A 24,356-nucleotide genomic window follows, 5' to 3' on the forward strand; every position below is an offset into this window, starting at 1 on the left:
ATGTTGCCGCTGCAGCGTCAGGAACTCGAATGATCTACTGTTCCAAATTTTGGGTTTATATAACCTTGGTTACGGTTGATCCCCTGTTCCGGTTCGGTGACCCGACCAATCAGGATCGAGCTCGAATGAATTTATGTTTGTCATTGTTATGTTAACTTGCTGTTGAGTGCACGCATCAGGAAATAAATTGTTGAATTTGTTTGCCGTATATCAAACTCTAGGGAAATGTTTCTGTTTGGAATACCTTATGAAAATGTTTCATTTTGGAATACGCCATGAAATATGTAGATAACATAAATTTACATCTTAAGATGTTTTCTTTCAATGACATAGGGAGTGGTATAGGTATGATGTTTAACCTACCGTCGGGCGCAGCGGTGCTAGGAGATACATCAATCACTATTTTGTGCAGTGTGATACATCCTTAAGCGGCGCAAACCCCTAGCTACTAGTAGCTTAATGTAAATGCTGTAATGTTGATTAGTTTTACATTTCAGAGACTCATTGTCTTAACCCTCATACGCTCCTCAAGAATATTTTCCTCAATCCGCGAATGGTTCTTAAGTCGGTCCGGATTGAGATCAGCTTGAGCCCAACGCTAGATTTCTAAAAACCGCGCGGAAATTGCGTAACAGCAACGGAGGAAATTAAGGGGCCGCCACACCGGTTAGGGAAACTAAATTCCTCAATTTCGAACAAATTTCGGATCTTATGGTTAGGACAGAGACGGAACGAAGCTAGCAGCCACTAGTGCGATAAAGATGGTACATTAGATAGAAGTCCAGACTTTGTAAACTCAAACGTCGAAAAAGCTTTTTTTTTATATTGATGTTCCCTGACACCCCCCCCCGCGGAGAGGGGAAATTAGTTTAGATTGCCCCGAGGCCGACGAAACCCCCCGACCCGCTAGGTCATACCGGGAGTTTTGAGGGAATCAGAGTCAATCACAGTTCTGAACTAAAAAGAGAGGAAATTCTGGTGGAGGACAGGCGCAAAGTTTAGTATTTTGTTCCTACCAGCCCTGAGTAGGGTGTCATTTGAAAGAGCTCGGGAAGAGGTATTGATCCTCATAGGCTAGGAGCGCCTCCGAGGTCATCCGAAGGGCGTATAGCGTTTCTCGTAAATTAGAAAAGTTCTGTATGTATTTGGAGTCGCGAGGGCATTAGTATCTCTATCCCGAGGTCAGAGTGGAGGTGCCTTTGACTTTGAAAATTCTGACAAAGCCAAAGGTCTTGGAAACCTTTTTCAGATTTTGAAGGTCAAGGTCAAGGTCAAAGGTGCAGGCGGGATCAGGAACCTCCCCCGAAGGCCGCCATATAAATTTGCGGTGTCGAGCGACAAAAAGTAGTGAAAAATGGCATAGAATAGGTTAATTTAGCAATTAAGGATTTAGATTTTAGGCTGCGTGCGGATAGGAATAGTGTTAAACGGTTAGATTTAAGAGTGCGGTTTCAATGTTTCATATAGTTTGGATTGACATCTGTAAGGAAAAAATAAAATCCAGGGTAGGTTAATTTTTATTAAAATTGATAATAAAAAAAAGGGACCACAATTACGATTATGAAATTTCGTGCGCGCCAAAGAACTGTGTTTACGGAATCTTTAAATGGACACAAAATAAATGACCCCCGCCGATTATGAATACGAAATTTCGAAAAAAATTTTTTTCTGTAAATGATACGCGTTACACTGGTGTTACATGATTACGAAATATTGCAAAAAATCGATTGTCACGATAAAATTTTGGTAACAAAGGCGATCTAGATTGGGCGCCGAAAAAAGAAGGTTCGAGAAGAAGTATCAAAAGCTCTCATGATTTATTTAAACATATTTCAACGAATTGCAGCAATGTAGTACGTCATTTGTAATGAAAGATTATTTGATGTTATAGGATCGGATTTTTCCAAGATCCCTGTTTCTGATCACAGACACTCTGTTAAACTGAAGCACTTCAATTTAACATGCACTATTTCATATATTGGATGATTGCAAAAGCTCATACTCAATTTACCTCGTGAACTTGTCTGAAACTAAACGTGCAACTTCTACGGAAAAGGAAATCACAGGTTGTAAAATGTTCGGAGACAATTATAGAAAACAGAGTTACAGACTATATAATTGATTAATAAAGCTGTTATTTATCCCAAATAGGGTACGAACTTTTGCAATCACACTACTAATACATTACGTTTAGTAATACATTATTGGCTAACGATTGAAGGCTGTTAAAGGATCTAGTAAAGAATCATGGGTCATGGACTTTAGAAAATGACGAAAATATATTATATCTTAAATATAAACATATTATTAATATATTCAACGAAAAATATCCTGCATCGCTTATGGGAAGCAGTAGTTAGATTTTTAAAAAAATACTGTCCACACTTGGACATCAGTCAATTATACATATAGGGGAAAATTATAACAAGATTTTCTTGTGGTCAAACAATGGATTATATGTACTTACTTAGACTACATTATCCTAACAACTAGTCAATTCACTCATAAGAGCACGTCAAGATAAAATTGACTAACATCTTACATTCTAATACATCTACTACGCCTCGAAGTTATTGAACCCACGCTCGCCACACTCTGCACTGGATTTCGAGGAATTTTTCGAACCACTCCAGTTTTGGTTCTGACGAAAGGAACAACTCTTCTCACCTGTGCAGGAATTATTAGATCCCTCTGTACAATCGTTCTCGGCTCATCCACAGCTTCCCCTAGAAAACGTTCATTCATTATCCGCATTGCACGTTGCTTATCATGCCTAGCGGTTTGTCTTAGGATCTTGTCTGCCCTACAGACATTTAACCATTTCCGTGACACTTGAGCAGCGCAAAGCAGAGACTTAGGCTCCAACTTGCGTAGAATCTGCTGGGATATCTCCGGCGGGAGTTCAGAAATGAAATCCAACTTGGCAGGTTCCAGTAGTCCTAGCGCACGGAGGAAAGACCTGAAGAACTCCATGTTGCCGCTGCAGCGTCAGGAACTCGAATGATCTACTGTTCCAAATTTTGGGTTTATATACCCTTGGTTACGGTTGATCCCCTGTTCCGGTTCGGTGACCCGACCAATCAGGATCGAGCTCGGATGAATTTATGTTTGTCATTGTTATGTTAACTTGCTGTTGAGTGCACGCATCAGGAAATAAATTGTTGAATTTGTTTGCCGTATATCAAACTCTAGGGAAATGTTTCTGTTTGGAATACCTTATGAAAATGTTTCATTTTGGAATACGCCATGAAATATGTAGATAACATAAATTTACATCTTAAGATGTTTTCTTTCAATGACATAGGGAGTGGTATAGGTATGATGTTTAACCTACCGTCGGGCGCAGCGGTGCTAGGAGATACATCAATCACTATTTTGTGCAGTGTGATACATCCTTAAGCGGCGCAAACCCCTAGCTACTAGTAGCTTAATGTAAATGCTGTAATGTTGATTAGTTTTACATTTCAGAGACTCATTGTCTTAACCCTCATACGCTCCTCAAGAATATTTTCCTCAATCCGCGAGTGGTTCGTAAGTCGGTCCGGATTGAGATCAGCTTGAGCCCAACGCTAGATTTCTAAAAACCGCGCGGAAATTGCGTAACAGCAACGGAGGAAATTAAGGGGCCGCCACACCGGTTAGGGAAACTAAATTCCTCAATTTCGAACAAATTTCGGATCTTATGGTTAGGACAGAGACGGAACGAAGCTAGCAGCCACTAGTGCGATAAAGATGGTACATTAGATAGAAGTCCAGACTTTGTAAACTCAAACGTCGAAAAAAACTTCTTTTTTATATTCATGTTCCCTGACACCCCCCCGCGGAGAGGGGAAATTAGTTTAGATTGCCCCGAGGCTGACAAAACCCCCCGACCCGCTAGGTCATACCGGGAGTTTTGAGGGAATCAGAGTCAATCACAGTTCTGAACTAAAAAGAGAGGAAATTCTGGTGGAGGACAGGCGCAAAGTTTAGTATTTTGTTCCTACCAGCCCTGAGTAGGGTGTCATTTGAAAGAGCTCGGGAAGAGGTATTGATCCTCATAGGCTAGGAGCGCCTCCGAGGTCATCCGAAGGGCGTATAGCGTTTCTCGTAAATTAGAAAAGTTCTGTATGTATTTGGAGTCGCGAGGGCATTAGTATCTCTATCCCGAGGTCAGAGTGGAGGTGCCTTTGACTTTGAAAATTCTGACAAAGCCAAAGGTCTTGGAAACCTTTTTCAGATTTTGAAGGTCAAGGTCAAGGTCAAAGGTGCAGGCGGGATCAGGAACCTCCCCCGAAGGCCGCCATATAAATTTGCGGTGTCGAGCGACAAAAAGTAGTGAAAAATGGCATAGAATAGGTTAATTTAGCAATTAAGGATTTAGATTTTAGGCTGCGTGCGGATAGGAATAGTGTTAAACGGTTAGATTTAAGAGTGCGGTTTCAATTTTTCATATAGTTTGGATTGACATCTGTAAGGAAAAAATAAAATCCAGGGTAGGTTAATTTTTATTAAAATTGATAATATAAAAAAGGGACCACAATTACGATTATGAAATTTCGTGCGCGCCAAAGAACTGTGTTTACGGAATCTTTAAATGGACACAAAATAAATGACCCCCGCCGATTATGAATACGAAATTTCGAAAAAAAAATTTTTCTGTAAATGATACGCGTTACACTGGTGTTACATGATTACGAAATATTGCAAAAAATCGATTGTCACGATAAAATTTTGGTAACAAAGGCGATCTAGATTGGGCGCCGAAAAAAGAAGGTTCGAGAAGAAGTATCAAAAGCTCTCATGATTTATTTAAACATATTTCAACGAATTGCAGCAATGTAGTACGTCATTTGTAATGAAAGATTATTTGATGTTATAGGATCGGATTTTTCCAAGATCCCTGTTTCTGATCACAGACACTCTGTTAAACTGAAGCACTTCAATTTAACATGCACTATTTCATATATTGGATGATTGCAAAAGCTCATACTCAATTTACCTCGTGAACTTGTCTGAAACTAAACGTGCAACTTCTACGGAAAAGGAAATCACAGGTTGTAAAATGTTCGGAGACAATTATAGAAAACAGAGTTACAGACTATATAATTGATTAATAAAGCTGTTATTTATCCCAAATAGGGTACGAACTTTTGCAATCACACTACTAATACATTACGTTTAGTAATACATTATTGGCTAACGATTGAAGGCTGTTAAAGGATCTAGTAAAGAATCATGGGTCATGGACTTTAGAAAATGACGAAAATATATTATATCTTAAATATAAACATATTATTAATATATTCAACGAAAAATATCCTGCATCGCTTATGGGAAGCAGTAGTTAGATTTTTAAAAAAATACTGTCCACACTTGGACATCAGTCAATTATACATATAGGGGAAAATTATAACAAGATTTTCTTGTGGTCAAACAATGGATTATATGTACTTACTTAGACTACATTATCCTAACAACTAGTCAATTCACTCATAAGAGCACGTCAAGATAAAATTGACTAACATCTTACATTCTAATACATCTACTACGCCTCGAAGTTATTGAACCCACGCTCGCCACACTCTGCACTGGATTTCGAGGAATTTTTCGAACCACTCCAGTTTTGGTTCTGACGAAAGGAACAACTCTTCTCACCTGTGCAGGAATTATTAGATCCCTCTGTACAATCGTTCTCGGCTCATCCACAGCTTCCCCTAGAAAACGTTCATTCATTATCCGCATTGCACGTTGCTTATGATACTTAGCGGTTTGTCTTAGGATCTTGTCTGCCCTACAGACATTTAACCATTTCCGTGACACTTGAGCAGCGCAAAGCAGAGACTTAGGCTCCAACTTGCGTAGAATCTGCTGGGATATCTCCGGCGGGAGTTCAGAAATGAAATCCAACTTGGCAGGTTCCAGTAGTCCTAGCGCACGGAGGAAAGACCTGAAGAACTCCATGTTGCCGCTGCAGCGTCAGGAACTCGAATGATCTACTGTTCCAAATTTTGGGTTTATATACCCTTGGTTACGGTTGATCCCCTGTTCCGGTTCGGTGACCCGACCAATCAGGATCGAGCTCGGATGAATTTATGTTTGTCATTGTTATGTTAACTTGCTGTTGAGTGCACGCATCAGGAAATAAATTGTTGAATTTGTTTGCCGTATATCAAACTCTAGGGAAATGTTTCTGTTTGGAATACCTTATGAAAATGTTTCATTTTGGAATACGCCATGAAATATGTAGATAACATAAATTTACATCTTAAGATGTTTTCTTTCAATGACATAGGGAGTGGTATAGGTATGATGTTTAACCTACCGTCGGGCGCAGCGGTGCTAGGAGATACATCAATCACTATTTTGTGCAGTGTGATACATCCTTAAGCGGCGCAAACCCCTAGCTACTAGTAGCTTAATGTAAATGCTGTAATGTTGATTAGTTTTACATTTCAGAGACTCATTTTCTTAACCCTCATACGCTCCTCAAGAATATTTTCCTCAATCCGCGAGTGGTTCGTAAGTCGGTCCGGATTGAGATCAGCTTGAGCCCAACGCTAGATTTCTAAAAACCGCGCGGAAATTGCGTAACAGGAACGGAGGAAATAAAGGGGCCGCCACACCGGTTAGGGAAACTAAATTCCTCAATTTCGAACAAATTTCGGATCTTATGGTTAGGACAGAGACGGAACGAAGCTAGCAGCCACTAGTGCGATAAAGATGGTACATTAGATAGAAGTCCAGACTTTGTAAACTCAAACGTCGAAAAAAACTTCTTTTTTATATTCATGTTCCCTGACACCCCCCCGCGGAGAGGGGAAATTAGTTTAGATTGCCCCGAGGCTGACAAAACCCCCCGACCCGCTAGGTCATACCGGGAGTTTTGAGGGAATCAGAGTCAATCACAGTTCTGAACTAAAAAGAGAGGAAATTCTGGTGGAGGACAGGCGCAAAGTTTAGTATTTTGTTCCTACCAGCCCTGAGTAGGGTGTCATTTGAAAGAGCTCGGGAAGAGGTATTGAGCCTCATAGGCTAGGAGCGCCTCCGAGGTCATCCGAAGGGCGTATAGCGTTTCTCGTAAATTAGAAAAGTTCTGTATGTATTTGGAGTCGCGAGGGCATTATTATCTCTATCCCGAGGTCAGAGTGGAGGTGCCTTTGACTTTGAAAATTCTGACAAAGCCAAAGGTCTTGGAAACCTTTTTCAGATTTTCAAGGTCAAGGTCAAAGTCAAAGGTGCAGGCGGGTTCAGGAACCTCCCCCGAAGGTCGCCATATAAATTTGCGGTGTCGAGCGACAACAAGTAGTGAAAAATGGCATAGAATAGGTTAATTTAGCAATTAAGGAATTAGGTTTTAGGCTGCGTGCGGATAGGAATAGTGTTAAACGGTTAGATTTAAGAGTGCGGTTTCAATGTTTCATATAGTTTGGATTGACATCTGTAAGGAAAAAATAAAATCCAGGTTAGGTTCATTTTTATTAAAATTGATTATAAAAAAAAGGGACCACAATTACGATTATGAAATTTCGCGCGCGCCAAAGAACTGTGTTTACGGAACCTTTAAATGGACACAAAATAAATGACCCCCGCCGATTATGAATACGAAATTTCGAAAAAAAATTTTTTCTGTAAATGATACGCGTTACACTTGTGTTATATGATTACGAAATATTGCAAAAAATCGATTGTCACGATAAAATTTTGGTAACAAAGGCGATCTAGATTGGGCGCCGAAAAAAGAAGGTTCGAGAAGAAGTATCAAAAGTTCTCATGATTTATTTAAACATATTTCAACGAATTGCAGCAATGTATTACGTCATTTGTAATGAAAGATTATTTGATGTTATAGGATCGGATTTTTCCAAGATCCCTGTTTCTGATCACAGACACTCTGTTAAACTGAAGCACTTCAATTTAACATGCACTATTTCATATATTGGATGATTGCAAAAGCTCATACTCAATTTACCTCGTGAACTTGTCTGAAACTAAACGTGCAACTTCTACGGAAAAGGAAATCACAGGTTGTAAAATGTTCGGAGACAATTATAGAAAACAGAGTTACAGACTATATAATTGATTAATAAAGCTGTTATTTATCCCAAATAGGGTACGAACTTTTGCAATCACACTACTAATACATTACGTTTAGTAATACATTATTGGCTAACGATTGAAGGCTGTTAAAGGATCTAGTAAAGAATCATGGGTCATGGACTTTAGAAAATGACGAAAATATATTATATCTTAAATATAAACATATTATTAATATATTCAACGAAAAATATCCTGCATCGCTTATGGGAAGCAGTAGTTAGATTTTTAAAAAAATACTGTCCACACTTGGACATCAGTCAATTATACATATAGGGGAAAATTATAACAAGATTTTCTTGTGGTCAAACAATGGATTATATGTACTTACTTAGACTACATTATCCTAACAACTAGTCAATTCACTCATAAGAGCACGTCAAGATAAAATTGACTAACATCTTACATTCTAATACATCTACTACGCCTCGAAGTTATTGAACCCACGCTCGCCACACTCTGCACTGGATTTCGAGGAATTTTTCGAACCACTCCAGTTTTGGTTCTGACGAAAGGAACAACTCTTCTCACCTGTGCAGGAATTATTAGATCCCTCTGTACAATCGTTCTCGGCTCATCCACAGCTTCCCCTAGAAAACGTTCATTCATTATCCGCATTGCACGTTGCTTATGATACTTAGCGGTTTGTCTTAGGATCTTGTCTGCCCTACAGACATTTAACCATTTCCGTGACACTTGAGCAGCGCAAAGCAGAGACTTAGGCTCCAACTTGCGTAGAATCTGCTGGGATATCTCCGGCGGGAGTTCAGAAATGAAATCCAACTTGGCAGGTTCCAGTAGTCCTAGCGCACGGAGGAAAGACCTGAAGAACTCCATGTTGCCGCTGCAGCGTCAGGATCTCGAATGATCCACTGTTCCAAATTTTGGGTTTATATACCCTTGGTTACGGTTGATCGCCTGTTCCGGTTCGGTGACCCGACCAATCAGGATCGAGCTCGGATGAATTTATGTTTGTCATTGTTATGTTAACTTGCTGTTGAGTGCACGCATCAGGAAATAAATTGTTGAATTTGTTTGCCGTATATCAAACTCTAGGGAAATGTTTCTGTTTGGAATACCTTATGAAAATGTTTCATTTTGGAATACGCCATGAAATATGTAGATAACATAAATTTACATCTTAAGATGTTTTCTTTCAATGACATAGGGAGTGGTATAGGTATGATGTTTAACCTACCGTCGGGCGCAGCGGTGCTAGGAGATACATCAATCACTATTTTGTGCAGTGTGATACATCCTTAAGCGGCGCAAACCCCTAGCTACTAGTAGCTTAATGTAAATGCTGTAATGTTGATTAGTTTTACATTTCAGAGACTCATTGTCTTAACCCTCATACGCTCCTCAAGAATATTTTCCTCAATCCGCGAGTGGTTCGTAAGTCGGTCCGGATTGAGATCAGCTTGAGCCCAACGCTAGATTTCTAAAAACCGCGCGGAAATTGCGTAACAGCAACGGAGGAAATTAAGGGGCCGCCACACCGGTTAGGGAAACTAAATTCCTCAATTTCGAACAAATTTCGGATCTTATGGTTAGGACAGAGACGGAACGAAGCTAGCAGCCACTAGTGCGATAAAGATGGTACATTAGATAGAAGTCCAGACTTTGTAAACTCAAACGTCGAAAAAAACTTCTTTTTTATATTCATGTTCCCTGACACCCCCCCGCGGAGAGGGGAAATTAGTTTAGATTGCCCCGAGGCTGACAAAACCCCCCGACCCGCTAGGTCATACCGGGAGTTTTGAGGGAATCAGAGTCAATCACAGTTCTGAACTAAAAAGAGAGGAAATTCTGGTGGAGGACAGGCGCAAAGTTTAGTATTTTGTTCCTACCACCCCTGAGTAGGGTGTCATTTGAAAGAGCTCGGGAAGAGGTATTGAGCCTCATAGGCTAGGAGCGCCTCCGAGGTCATCCGAAGGGCGTATAGCGTTTCTCGTAAATTAGAAAAGTTCTGTATGTATTTGGAGTCGCGAGGGCATTATTATCTCTATCCCGAGGTCAGAGTGGAGGTGCCTTTGACTTTGAAAATTCTGACAAAGCCAAAGGTCTTGGAAACCTTTTTCAGATTTTCAAGGTCAAGGTCAAAGTCAAAGGTGCAGGCGGGTTCAGGAACCTCCCCCGAAGGTCGCCATATAAATTTGCGGTGTCGAGCGACAACAAGTAGTGAAAAATGGCATAGAATAGGTTAATTTAGCAATTAAGGAATTAGGTTTTAGGCTGCGTGCGGATAGGAATAGTGTTAAACGGTTAGATTTAAGAGTGCGGTTTCAATGTTTCATATAGTTTGGATTGACATCTGTAAGGAAAAAATAAAATCCAGGTTAGGTTCATTTTTATTAAAATTGATTATAAAAAAAAGGGACCACAATTACGATTATGAAATTTCGCGCGCGCCAAAGAACTGTGTTTACGGAACCTTTAAATGGACACAAAATAAATGACCCCCGCCGATTATGAATACGAAATTTCGAAAAAAAAATTTTTTCTGTAAATGATACGCGTTACACTTGTGTTATATGATTACGAAATATTGCAAAAAATCGATTGTCACGATAAAATTTTGGTAACAAAGGCGATCTAGATTGGGCGCCGAAAAAAGAAGGTTCGAGAAGAAGTATCAAAAGTTCTCATGATTTATTTAAACATATTTCAACGAATTGCAGCAATGTATTACGTCATTTGTAATGAAAGATTATTTGATGTTATAGGATCGGATTTTTCCAAGATCCCTGTTTCTGATCACAGACACTCTGTTAAACTGAAGCACTTCAATTTAACATGCACTATTTCATATATTGGATGATTGCAAAAGCTCATACTCAATTTACCTCGTGAACTTGTCTGAAACTAAACGTGCAACTTCTACGGAAAAGGAAATCACAGGTTGTAAAATGTTCGGAGACAATTATAGAAAACAGAGTTACAGACTATATAATTGATTAATAAAGCTGTTATTTATCCCAAATAGGGTACGAACTTTTGCAATCACACTACTAATACATTACGTTTAGTAATACATTATTGGCTAACGATTGAAGGCTGTTAAAGGATCTAGTAAAGAATCATGGGTCATGGACTTTAGAAAATGACGAAAATATATTATATCTTAAATATAAACATATTATTAATATATTCAACGAAAAATATCCTGCATCGCTTATGGGAAGCAGTAGTTAGATTTTTAAAAAAATACTGTCCACACTTGGACATCAGTCAATTATACATATAGGGGAAAATTATAACAAGATTTTCTTGTGGTCAAACAATGGATTATATGTACTTACTTAGACTACATTATCCTAACAACTAGTCAATTCACTCATAAGAGCACGTCAAGATAAAATTGACTAACATCTTACATTCTAATACATCTACTACGCCTCGAAGTTATTGAACCCACGCTCGCCACACTCTGCACTGGATTTCGAGGAATTTTTCGAACCACTCCAGTTTTGGTTCTGACGAAAGGAACAACTCTTCTCACCTGTGCAGGAATTATTAGATCCCTCTGTACAATCGTTCTCGGCTCATCCACAGCTTCCCCTAGAAAACGTTCATTCATTATCCGCATTGCACGTTGCTTATGATACTTAGCGGTTTGTCTTAGGATCTTGTCTGCCCTACAGACATTTAACCATTTCCGTGACACTTGAGCAGCGCAAAGCAGAGACTTAGGCTCCAACTTGCGTAGAATCTGCTGGGATATCTCCGGCGGGAGTTCAGAAATGAAATCCAACTTGGCAGGTTCCAGTAGTCCTAGCGCACGGAGGAAAGACCTGAAGAACTCCATGTTGCCGCTGCAGCGTCAGGATCTCGAATGATCCACTGTTCCAAATTTTGGGTTTATATACCCTTGGTTACGGTTGATCGCCTGTTCCGGTTCGGTGACCCGACCAATCAGGATCGAGCTCGGATGAATTTATGTTTGTCATTGTTATGTTAACTTGCTGTTGAGTGCACGCATCAGGAAATAAATTGTTGAATTTGTTTGCCGTATATCAAACTCTAGGGAAATGTTTCTGTTTGGAATACCTTATGAAAATGTTTCATTTTGGAATACGCCATGAAATATGTAGATAACATAAATTTACATCTTAAGATGTTTTCTTTCAATGACATAGGGAGTGGTATAGGTATGATGTTTAACCTACCGTCGGGCGCAGCGGTGCTAGGAGATACATCAATCACTATTTTGTGCAGTGTGATACATCCTTAAGCGGCGCAAATCCCTAGCTACTAGTAGCTTAATGTAAATGCTGTAATGTTGATTAGTTTTACATTTCAGAGACTCATTGTCTTAACCCTCATACGCTCCTCAAGAATATTTTCCTCAATCCGCGAGTGGTTCGTAAGTCGGTCCGGATTGAGATCAGCTTGAGCCCAACGCTAGATTTCTAAAAACCGCGCGGAAATTGCGTAACAGCAACGGAGGAAATTAAGGGGCCGCCACACCGGTTAGGGAAACTAAATTCCTCAATTTCGAACAAATTTCGGATCTTATGGTTAGGACAGAGACGGAACGAAGCTAGCAGCCACTAGTGCGATAAAGATGGTACATTAGATAGAAGTCCAGACTTTGTAAACTCAAACGTCGAAAAAAACTTCTTTTTTATATTCATGTTCCCTGACACCCCCCCGCGGAGAGGGGAAATTAGTTTAGATTGCCCCGAGGCTGACAAAACCCCCCGACCCGCTAGGTCATACCGGGAGTTTTGAGGGAATCAGAGTCAATCACAGTTCTGAACTAAAAAGAGAGGAAATTCTGGTGGAGGACAGGCGCAAAGTTTAGTATTTTGTTCCTACCACCCCTGAGTAGGGTGTCATTTGAAAGAGCTCGGGAAGAGGTATTGAGCCTCATAGCCTAGGAGCGCCTCCGAGGTCATCCGAAGGGCGTATAGCGTTTCTCGTAAATTAGAAAAGTTCTGTATGTATTTGGAGTCGCGAGGGCATTATTATCTCTATCCCGAGGTCAGAGTGGAGGTGCCTTTGACTTTGAAAATTCTGACAAAGCCAAAGGTCTTGGAAACCTTTTTCAGATTTTCAAGGTCAAGGTCAAAGTCAAAGGTGCAGGCGGGTTCAGGAACCTCCCCCGAAGGTCGCCATATAAATTTGCGGTGTCGAGCGACAACAAGTAGTGAAAAATGGCATAGAATAGGTTAATTTAGCAATTAAGGAATTAGGTTTTAGGCTGCGTGCGGATAGGAATAGTGTTAAACGGTTAGATTTAAGAGTGCGGTTTCAATGTTTCATATAGTTTGGATTGACATCTGTAAGGAAAAAATAAAATCCAGGTTAGGTTCATTTTTATTAAAATTGATTATAAAAAAAAGGGACCACAATTACGATTATGAAATTTCGCGCGCGCCAAAGAACTGTGTTTACGGAACCTTTAAATGGACACAAAATAAATGACCCCCGCCGATTATGAATACGAAATTTCGAAAAAAAATTTTTTCTGTAAATGATACGCGTTACACTTGTGTTATATGATTACGAAATATTGCAAAAAATCGATTGTCACGATAAAATTTTGGTAACAAAGGCGATCTAGATTGGGCGCCGAAAAAAGAAGGTTCGAGAAGAAGTATCAAAAGTTCTCATGATTTATTTAAACATATTTCAACGAATTGCAGCAATGTATTACGTCATTTGTAATGAAAGATTATTTGATGTTATAGGATCGGATTTTTCCAAGATCCCTGTTTCTGATCACAGACACTCTGTTAAACTGAAGCACTTCAATTTAACATGCACTATTTCATATATTGGATGATTGCAAAAGCTCATACTCAATTTACCTCGTGAACTTGTCTGAAACTAAACGTGCAACTTCTACGGAAAAGGAAATCACAGGTTGTAAAATGTTCGGAGACAATTATAGAAAACAGAGTTACAGACTATATAATTGATTAATAAAACCGTTATTTATCCCAAATAGGGTACGAACTTTTGCAATCACACTACTAATACATTACGTTTAGTAATACATTATTGGCTAACGATTGAAGGCTGTTAAAGGATCTAGTAAAGAATCATGGGTCATGGACTTTAGAAAATGACGAAAATATATTATATCTTAAATATAAACATATTATTAATATATTCAACGAAAAATATCCTGCATCGCTTATGGGAAGCAGTAGTTAGATTTTTAAAAAAATACTGACCACACTTGGACATCAGTCAATTATACATATAGGGGAAAATTATAACAAGATTTTCTTGTGGTCAAACAATGGATTATATGTACTTACTTAGACTACATTATCCTAACAACTAGTCAATTCACTCATAAGAGCACGTCAAGATAAAATTGACTAACATCTTACATTCTAATACATCTACTACGCCTCGAAGTTATTGAACCCACGCTCGCCACACTCTGCACTGGATTTCGAGGAATTTTTCGAACCACTCCAGTTTTGGTTCTGACGAAAGGAACAACTCTTCTCAACTGTGCAGGAATTATTAGATCCCTCTGTACAATCGTTCTCGGCTCATCCACAGCTTCCCCTAGAAAACGTTCATTCATTATCCGCATTGCACGTTGCTTATGATACTTAGCGGTTTGTCTTAGGATCTTGTCTGCCCTACAGACATTTAACCATTTCCGTGACACTTGAGCAGCGCAAAGCAGAGACTTAGGCTCCAACTTGCGTAGAATCAGCTGGGATATCTCCGGCGGGAGTTCAGAAATGAAATCCAACTTGGCAGGTTCCAGTAGTCCTAGCGCACGGAGGAAAGACCTGAAGAACTCCATGTTGCCGCTGCAGCGTCAGGATCTCGAATGATCCACTGTTCCAAATTTTGGGTTTATATACCCTTGGTTACGGTTGATCGCCTGTTCCGGTTCGGTGACCCGACCAATCAGGATCGAGCTCGGATGAATTTATGTTTGTCATTGTTATGTTAACTTGCTGTTGAGTGCACGCATCAGGAAATAAATTGTTGAATTTGTTTGCCGTATATCAAACTCTAGGGAAATGTTTCTGTTTGGAATACCTTATGAAAATGTTTCATTTTGGAATACGCCATGAAATATGTAGATAACATAAATTTACATCTTAAGATGTTTTCTTTCAATGACATAGGGAGTGGTATAGGTATGATGTTTAACCTACCGTCGGGCGCAGCGGTGCTAGGAGATACATCAATCACTATTTTGTGCAGTGTGATACATCCTTAAGCGGCGGAAACCCCTAGCTACTAGTAGCTTAATGTAAATGCTGTAATGTTGATTAGTTTTACATTTCAGAGACTCATTGTCTTAACCCTCATACGCTCCTCAAGAATATTTTCCTCAATCCGCGAATGGTTCGTAAGTCGGTCCGGATTGAGATCAGCTTGAGCCCAACGCTAGATTTCTAAAAACCGCGCGGAAATTGCGTAACAGCAACGGAGGAAATTAAGGGGCCGCCACACCGGTTAGGGAAACTAAATTCCTCAATTTCGAACAAATTTCGGATCTTATGGTTAGGACAGAGACGGAACGAAGCTGCAGCCACTAGTGCGATAAAGATGGTACATTAGATAGAAGTCCAGACTTTGTAAACTCAAACGTCGAAAAAAGCTTCTTTTCTATATTGATGTTCCCTGACACCCCCCCGCGGAGAGGGGAAATTAGTTTAGATTGCCCCGAGGCCGACAAAACCCCCCGACCCGCTAGGTCATACCGGGAGTTTTGAGGGAATCAGAGTCAATCACAGTTCTGAACTAAAAAGAGAGGAAATTCTGGTGGAGGACAGGCGCAAAGTTTAGTATTTTGTTCCTACCACCCCTGAGTAGGGTGTCATTTGAAAGAGCTCGGGAAGAGGTATTGAGCCTCATAGGCTAGGAGCGCCTCCGAGGTCATCCGAAGGGCGTATAGCGTTGTTCGTAAATTAGAAAAGTTCTGTATGTATTTGGAGTCGCGAGGGCATTAGTATCTCTATCCCGAGGTCACAGTGGAGGTGCCTTTGACTTTGAAAATTCTGACAAAGCCAAAGGTCTTGGAAACCTTTTTCAGATTTTGAAGGTCAAGGTCAAGGTCAAAGGTGCAGGCGGGATCAGGAACCTCCCCCGAAGGTCGCCATATAAATTTGCGGTGTCGAGCGACAAAAAGTAGTGAAAAATGGCATAGAATAGGTTAATTTAGCAATTAAGGATTTAGATTTTAGGCTGCGTGCGGATAGGAATAGTGTTAAACGGTTAGATTTAAGAGTGCGGTTTCAATGTTTCATATAGTTTGGATTGACATCTGTAAGGAAAAAATAAAATCCAGGTTAGGTTAATTTTTATTAAAATTGATTATAAAAAAAAGGGACCACAATTACGATTATGAAATTTCGCGCGCGCCAAAAAACTGTGTTTATGGAACCTTTAAATGGACACAAAATAAATGACCCCCGCCGATTATGAATACGAAATTTCGAAAAAAAATTTTTTCTGTAAATGATACGCGTTACACTGGTGTTATATGATTACGAAATATTGCAAAAAATCGATTGTCACGATAAAATTTTGGTAACAAAGGCGATCTAGATTGGGCGCCGAAAAAAGAAGGTTCGAGAAGAAGTATCAAAAGCTCTCATGATTTATTTAAACATATTTCAACGAATTGCAGCAATGTAGTACGTCATTTGTAATGAAAGATTGTTTGATGTGATAGGATCGGATTTTTCCAAGATCCCTGTTTCTGATCACAGACACTCTGTTAAACTGAAGCACTTCAATTTAACATGCACTATTTCATATATTGGATGATTGCAAAAGCTCATACTCAATTTACCCCGTGAACTCGTCTGAAACTAAACGTGCAACTCCTACGGATAAGGAAATCACAGGTTGTAAAATGTTCGGAGACAATTATAGAAAACAGAGTTACAGACTATATAATTGATTAATAAAACTGTTATTTATCCCAAATAGGGTACGAACTTTTGCAAACACATTACTAATACATTACGTTTAGTAATACATTATTGGCTAACGATTGAAGGCTGTTAAAGGATCTAGTAAAGAATCATTGGTCATGGACTTTAGAAAATGACGAAAATATATTATATCTTAAATATAAACATATTATTAATATATTCAACGAAAAATATCCTGCATCGCTTATGGGAAGCAGTAGTTAGATTTTTAAAAAAATACTGTCCACACTTGGACATCAGTCAATTACACATATAGGGGAAAATTATAACAAGATTTTCTTGTGGTCAAACAATGGATTATATGTACTTACTTAGACTACATTATCCTAACAACTAGTCAATTCACTCATAAGAGCACGTCAAGATAAAATTGACTAACATCTTACATTCTAATACATCTACTACGCCTCGAAGTTATTGAACCCACGCTCGCCACACTCTGCACTGGATTTCGAGGAATTTTTCGAACCACTCCAGTTTTGGTTCTGACGAAAGGAACAACTCTTCTCACCTGTGCAGGAATTATTAGATCCCTCTGTACAATCGTTCTCGGCTCATCCACAGCTTCCCCTAGAAAACGTTCATTCATTATCCGCATTGCACGTTGCTTATCATGCCTAGCGGTTTGTCTTAGGATCTTGTCTGCCCTACAGACATTTAACCATTTCCGTGACACTTGAGCAGCGCAAAGCAGAGACTTAGGCTCCAACTTGCGTAGAATCAGCTGGGATATCTCCGGCGGGAGTTCAGAAATGAAATCCAACTTGGCAGGTTCCAGTAGTCCTAGCGCACGGAGGAAAGACCTGAAGAACTCCATGTTGCCGCTGCAGCGTCAGGAACTCGAATGATCTACTGTTCCAAATTTTGGGTTTATATACCCTTGGTTACGGTTGATCCCCTGTTCCGGTTCGGTGACCCGACCAATCAGGATCGAGCTCGAATGAATTTATGTTTGTCATTGTTATGTTAACTTGCTGTTGAGTGCACGCATCAGGAAATAAATTGTTGAATTTGTTTGCCGTATATCAAACTCTAGGGAAATGTTTCTGTTTGGAATACCTTATGAAAATGTTTCATTTTGGAATACGCCATGAAATATGTAGATAACATAAATTTACATCTTAAGATGTTTTCTTTCAATGACATAGGGAGTGGTATAGGTATGATGTTTAACCTACCGTCGGGCGCAGCGGTGCTAGGAGATACATCAATCACTATTTTGTGCAGTGTGATACATCCTTAAGCGGCGCAAACCCCTAGCTACTAGTAGCTTAATGTAAATGCTGTAATGTTGATTAGTTTTACATTTCAGAGACTCATTGTCTTAACCCTCATACGCTCCTCAAGAATATTTTCCTCAATCCGCGAATGGTTCTTAAGTCGGTCCGGATTGAGATCAGCTTGAGCCCAACGCTAGATTTCTAAAAACCGCGCGGAAATTGCGTAACAGCAACGGAGGAAATTAAGGGGCCGCCACACCGGTTAGGGAAACTAAATTCCTCAATTTCGAACAAATTTCGGATCTTATGGTTAGGACAGAGACGGAACGAAGCTAGCAGCCACTAGTGCGATAAAGATGGTACATTAGATAGAAGTCCAGACTTTGTAAACTCAAACGTCGAAAAAGCTTTTTTTTTTATATTGATGTTCCCTGACACCCCCCCCCCCCCCGCGGAGAGGGGAAATTAGTTTAGATTGCCCCGAGGCCGACGAAACCCCCCGACCCGCTAGGTCATACCGGGAGTTTTGAGGGAATCAGAGTCAATCACAGTTCTGAACTAAAAAGAGAGGAAATTCTGGTGGAGGACAGGCGCAAAGTTTAGTATTTTGTTCCTACCAGCCCTGAGTAGGGTGTCATTTGAAAGAGCTCGGGAAGAGGTATTGATCCTCATAGGCTAGGAGCGCCTCCGAGGTCATCCGAAGGGCGTATAGCGTTTCTCGTAAATTAGAAAAGTTCTGTATGTATTTGGAGTCGCGAGGGCATTAGTATCTCTATCCCGAGGTCAGAGTGGAGGTGCCTTTGACTTTGAAAATTCTGACAAAGCCAAAGGTCTTGGAAACCTTTTTCAGATTTTGAAGGTCAAGGTCAAGGTCAAAGGTGCAGGCGGGATCAGGAACCTCCCCCGAAGGCCGCCATATAAATTTGCGGTGTCGAGCGACAAAAAGTAGTGAAAAATGGCATAGAATAGGTTAATTTAGCAATTAAGGATTTAGATTTTAGGCTGCGTGCGGATAGGAATAGTGTTAAACGGTTAGATTTAAGAGTGCGGTTTCAATGTTTCATATAGTTTGGATTGACATCTGTAAGGAAAAAATAAAATCCAGGGTAGGTTAATTTTTATTAAAATTGATAATAAAAAAAAGGGACCACAATTACGATTATGAAATTTCGTGCGCGCCAAAGAACTGTGTTTACGGAATCTTTAAATTGACACAAAATAAATGACCCCCGCCGATTATGAATACGAAATTTCGAAAAAAAAATTTTTCTGTAAATGATACGCGTTACACTGGTGTTACATGATTACGAAATATTGCAAAAAATCGATTGTCACGATAAAATTTTGGTAACAAAGGCGATCTAGATTGGGCGCCGAAAAAAGAAGGTTCGAGAAGAAGTATCAAAAGCTCTCATGATTTATTTAAACATATTTCAACGAATTGCAGCAATGTAGTACGTCATTTGTAATGAAAGATTATTTGATGTTATAGGATCGGATTTTTCCAAGATCCCTGTTTCTGATCACAGACACTCTGTTAAACTGAAGCACTTCAATTTAACATGCACTATTTCATATATTGGATGATTGCAAAAGCTCATACTCAATTTACCTCGTGAACTTGTCTGAAACTAAACGTGCAACTTCTACGGAAAAGGAAATCACAGGTTGTAAAATGTTCGGAGACAATTATAGAAAACAGAGTTACAGACTATATAATTGATTAATAAAGCTGTTATTTATCCCAAATAGGGTACGAACTTTTGCAATCACACTACTAATACATTACGTTTAGTAATACATTATTGGCTAACGATTGAAGGCTGTTAAAGGATCTAGTAAAGAATCATTGGTCATGGACTTTAGAAAATGACGAAAATATATTATATCTTAAATATAAACATATTATTAATATATTCAACGAAAAATATCCTGCATCGCTTATGGGAAGCAGTAGTTAGATTTTTAAAAAAATACTGTCCACACTTGGACATCAGTCAATTACACATATAGGGGAAAATTATAACAAGATTTTCTTGTGGTCAAACAATGGATTATATGTACTTACTTAGACTACATTATCCTAACAACTAGTCAATTCACTCATAAGAGCACGTCAAGATAAAATTGACTAACATCTTACATTCTAATACATCTACTACGCCTCGAAGTTATTGAACCCACGCTCGCCACACTCTGCACTGGATTTCGAGGAATTTTTCGAACCACTCCAGTTTTGGTTCTGACGAAAGGAACAACTCTTCTCACCTGTGCAGGAATTATTAGATCCCTCTGTACAATCGTTCTCGGCTCATCCACAGCTTCCCCTAGAAAACGTTCATTCATTATCCGCATTGCACGTTGCTTATCATGCCTAGCGGTTTGTCTTAGGATCTTGTCTGCCCTACAGACATTTAACCATTTCCGTGACACTTGAGCAGCGCAAAGCAGAGACTTAGGCTCCAACTTGCGTAGAATCAGCTGGGATATCTCCGGCGGGAGTTCAGAAATGAAATCCAACTTGGCAGGTTCCAGTAGTCCTAGCGCACGGAGGAAAGACCTGAAGAACTCCATGTTGCCGCTGCAGCGTCAGGAACTCGAATGATCTACTGTTCCAAATTTTGGGTTTATATACCCTTGGTTACGGTTGATCCCCTGTTCCGGTTCGGTGACCCGACCAATCAGGATCGAGCTCGAATGAATTTATGTTTGTCATTGTTATGTTAACTTGCTGTTGAGTGCACGCATCAGGAAATAAATTGTTGAATTTGTTTGCCGTATATCAAACTCTAGGGAAATGTTTCTGTTTGGAATACCTTATGAAAATGTTTCATTTTGGAATACGCCATGAAATATGTAGATAACATAAATTTACATCTTAAGATGTTTTCTTTCAATGACATAGGGAGTGGTATAGGTATGATGTTTAACCTACCGTCGGGCGCAGCGGTGCTAGGAGATACATCAATCACTATTTTGTGCAGTGTGATACATCCTTAAGCGGCGCAAACCCCTAGCTACTAGTAGCTTAATGTAAATGCTGTAATGTTGATTAGTTTTACATTTCAGAGACTCATTGTCTTAACCCTCATACGCTCCTCAAGAATATTTTCCTCAATCCGCGAATGGTTCTTAAGTCGGTCCGGATTGAGATCAGCTTGAGCCCAACGCTAGATTTCTAAAAACCGCGCGGAAATTGCGTAACAGCAACGGAGGAAATTAAGGGGCCGCCACACCGGTTAGGGAAACTAAATTCCTCAATTTCGAACAAATTTCGGATCTTATGGTTAGGACAGAGACGGAACGAAGCTAGCAGCCACTAGTGCGATAAAGATGGTACATTAGATAGAAGTCCAGACTTTGTAAACTCAAACGTCGAAAAAGCTTTTTTTTTTATATTGATGTTCCCTGACACCCCCCCCCCCCCGCGGAGAGGGGAAATTAGTTTAGATTGCCCCGAGGCCGACGAAACCCCCCGACCCGCTAGGTCATACCGGGAGTTTTGAGGGAATCAGAGTCAATCACAGTTCTGAACTAAAAAGAGAGGAAATTCTGGTGGAGGACAGGCGCAAAGTTTAGTATTTTGTTCCTACCAGCCCTGAGTAGGGTGTCATTTGAAAGAGCTCGGGAAGAGGTATTGATCCTCATAGGCTAGGAGCGCCTCCGAGGTCATCCGAAGGGCGTATAGCGTTTCTCGTAAATTAGAAAAGTTCTGTATGTATTTGGAGTCGCGAGGGCATTAGTATCTCTATCCCGAGGTCAGAGTGGAGGTGCCTTTGACTTTGAAAATTCTGACAAAGCCAAAGGTCTTGGAAACCTTTTTCAGATTTTGAAGGTCAAGGTCAAGGTCAAAGGTGCAGGCGGGATCAGGAACCTCCCCCGAAGGCCGCCATATAAATTTGCGGTGTCGAGCGACAAAAAGTAGTGAAAAATGGCATAGAATAGGTTAATTTAGCAATTAAGGATTTAGATTTTAGGCTGCGTGCGGATAGGAATAGTGTTAAACGGTTAGATTTAAGAGTGCGGTTTCAATGTTTCATATAGTTTGGATTGACATCTGTAAGGAAAAAATAAAATCCAGGGTAGGTTAATTTTTATTAAAATTGATAATAAAAAAAAGGGACCACAATTACGATTATGAAATTTCGTGCGCGCCAAAGAACTGTGTTTACGGAATCTTTAAATTGACACAAAATAAATGACCCCCGCCGATTATGAATACGAAATTTCGAAAAAAATTTTTTTCTGTAAATGATACGCGTTACACTGGTGTTACATGATTACGAAATATTGCAAAAAATCGATTGTCACGATAAAATTTTGGTAACAAAGGCGATCTAGATTGGGCGCCGAAAAAAGAAGGTTCGAGAAGAAGTATCAAAAGCTCTCATGATTTATTTAAACATATTTCAACGAATTGCAGCAATGTAGTACGTCATTTGTAATGAAAGATTATTTGATGTTATAGGATCGGATTTTTCCAAGATCCCTGTTTCTGATCACAGACACTCTGTTAAACTGAAGCACTTCAATTTAACATGCACTATTTCATATATTGGATGATTGCAAAAGCTCATACTCAATTTACCTCGTGAACTTGTCTGAAACTAAACGTGCAACTTCTACGGAAAAGGAAATCACAGGTTGTAAAATGTTCGGAGACAATTATAGAAAACAGAGTTACAGACTATATAATTGATTAATAAAGCTGTTATTTATCCCAAATAGGGTACGAACTTTTGCAATCACACTACTAATACATTACGTTTAGTAATACATTATTGGCTAACGATTGAAGGCTGTTAAAGGATCTAGTAAAGAATCATGGGTCATGGACTTTAGAAAATGACGAAAATATATTATATCTTAAATATAAACATATTATTAATATATTCAACGAAAAATATCCTGCATCGCTTATGGGAAGCAGTAGTTAGATTTTTAAAAAAATACTGTCCACACTTGGACATCAGTCAATTATACATATAGGGGAAAATTATAACAAGATTTTCTTGTGGTCAAACAATGGATTATATGTACTTACTTAGACTACATTATCCTAACAACTAGTCAATTCACTCATAAGAGCACGTCAAGATAAAATTGACTAACATCTTACATTCTAATACATCTACTACGCCTCAAAGTTATTGAACCCACGCTCGCCACACTCTGCACTGGATTTCGAGGAATTTTTCGAACCACTCCAGTTTTGGTTCTGACGAAAGGAACAACTCTTCTCACCTGTGCAGGAATTATTAGATCCCTCTGTACAATCGTTCTCGGCTCATCCACAGCTTCCCCTAGAAAACGTTCATTCATTATCCGCATTGCACGTTGCTTATGATACTTAGCGGTTTGTCTTAGGATCTTGTCTGCCCTACAGACATTTAACCATTTCCGTGACACTTGAGCAGCGCAAAGCAGAGACTTAGGCTCCAACTTGCGTAGAATCTGCTGGGATATCTCCGGCGGGAGTTCAGAAATGAAATCCAACTTGGCAGGTTCCAGTAGTCCTAGCGCACGGAGGAAAGACCTGAAGAACTCCATGTTGCCGCTGCAGCGTCAGGAACTCGAATGATCTACTGTTCCAAATTTTGGGTTTATATACCCTTGGTTACGGTTGATCCCCTGTTCCGGTTCGGTGACCCGACCAATCAGGATCGAGCTCGGATGAATTTATGTTTGTCATTGTTATGTTAACTTGCTGTTGAGTGCACGCATCAGGAAATAAATTGTTGAATTTGTTTGCCGTATATCAAACTCTAGGGAAATGTTTCTGTTTGGAATACCTTATGAAAATGTTTCATTTTGGAATACGCCATGAAATATGTAGATAACATAAATTTACATCTTAAGATGTTTTCTTTCAATGACATAGGGAGTGGTATAGGTATGATGTTTAACCTACCGTCGGGCGCAGCGGTGCTAGGAGATACATCAATCACTATTTTGTGCAGTGTGATACATCCTTAAGCGGCGCAAACCCCTAGCTACTAGTAGCTTAATGTAAATGCTGTAATGTTGATTAGTTTTACATTTCAGAGACTCATTGTCTTAACCCTCATACGCTCCTCAAGAATATTTTCCTCAATCCGCGAGTGGTTCGTAAGTCGGTCCGGATTGAGAT

This window comes from Lasioglossum baleicum, unplaced genomic scaffold (assembly GCF_051020765.1).
Source record: "Lasioglossum baleicum unplaced genomic scaffold, iyLasBale1 scaffold0023, whole genome shotgun sequence".
Taxonomy (NCBI): Eukaryota; Metazoa; Arthropoda; class Insecta; order Hymenoptera; family Halictidae; genus Lasioglossum; species Lasioglossum baleicum.